Source organism: Elephantulus edwardii, unplaced genomic scaffold, assembly GCF_000299155.1.
Source record: "Elephantulus edwardii isolate Elephantulus edwardi_28Jun2011 unplaced genomic scaffold, EleEdw1.0 scaffold00192, whole genome shotgun sequence".
NCBI lineage: Eukaryota > Metazoa > Chordata > Mammalia > Macroscelidea > Macroscelididae > Elephantulus > Elephantulus edwardii.
Genome location: NW_006399942.1, coordinates 890,218 through 891,491, shown reverse-complemented (window position 1 = coordinate 891,491; position 1,274 = coordinate 890,218). Strand labels below are relative to the sequence as shown.

Here is a 1,274-nt window from a genome sequence, read left to right as displayed (position 1 = left end):
GAGGCTTCATCTGACATACTTTGGTCATGTTGTAAGGAGAGACCGGTCCTTGGAGAAGGACATCATGCTTGGGAGGGTGGAGGGCAGGCGCAGTAGGAAAAGGCCCTCCAGGAGGTGGATTGATTCGGTGACTGGGGTAATCGAGATTAGTGTGTCAGAGACAATGAGACTGGCACAGGACAGAACAGAGTTTAGGGCTGTTGTACATAGGGTCCCTATGAGTCGCAAGTGACTCGACTGCACATAACATCAACAACATTCTATTCCATTGATCTATGTGTCTGTCATAATATTAGTACCACGCCGTCTTGACTATCACGGCAGCGTAGCAGGATTTGAAATCAGGGAGTGAGATGCCTCCTACCTTGTTTCTCCTTTTAAGGATTGCTTTTCTTATTCTGGGTCTCTTTCATTCTAAATGAAATTGGAGATTGCCTTTTCCATCTCGTTGAAGAATACCAATGAAAGAATTTTTCTTTTATTTTTCAAAGAGAAGAGCAAACTGAGGGAGAGGGGTTGGCAGGGGGGAAAAATGCAACTATGAATGAATGAAAATCCAAAGTCTCTGTAAACATTCATTAAAATTAATAAAACAATTTAAAAAAGTAACCAGAATTGACACAGAGATGTACACAAGGTAGAAGATGCCACTGAATTCAGGAATGCCTAGGACTATTGAAAAGGAACACATCCACAGGCTGAGACCCTTATTGGATTTTCAACCTCCAGACCTTGGAGGAAATAAACTTCTGTTCTTTCAAGACAGGAAAAAAAACCCACAAAACAAAACAAAAAACCCCACCAACCAAAAAACCCAAATAACCAAGTTGACTCTTTTTCAGTGCTCTTTAATATTCCATTGTCTGAATGTATCACATTTGTTTCTATCCCTTTATTTACTGATGAGCAGTTGGGCTGCTTCCATCTCTTTGCTATTGTGAATAATGCAGCAGTAAATGAGAGTGTGGGTACATATATTTAAAAAAAATAAGAATTAATAGTTTGTTTCTGAATACTCACCAGTGGAAAAACATGAATACTAGAGGAGCATTGTCTGATACCATGGGATGGAGGGGGATTCACAGAGCTGAAATATGACTGCAGGAGGGTCAATTGCTCAAAGTAGAGTTTAACTTAATTATGTAAATAAATTTCCCATGGCAATGCGCCTTTTAATTTCCTGGCTGCTGGTGCCAAGACTGTTGACTATGGACACAAGCAAACTAAAGCTGTGTACAATCTCAATCTCTTCACCATCCATCCTGATGCTGCCA

General features: G+C 40.3%; 1 protein-coding gene across 3 annotated transcripts in view; it reads left to right on the top strand.

Annotated features, from left to right (window-relative positions):
• UGT2B15 (UDP glucuronosyltransferase 2 family, polypeptide B15) overlaps positions 1-1,274 on the top strand; it is a 37,373-nt gene that overhangs the window by 26,001 nt on the left and 10,098 nt on the right. The gene's annotated exons all lie outside the window — the stretch shown is intronic.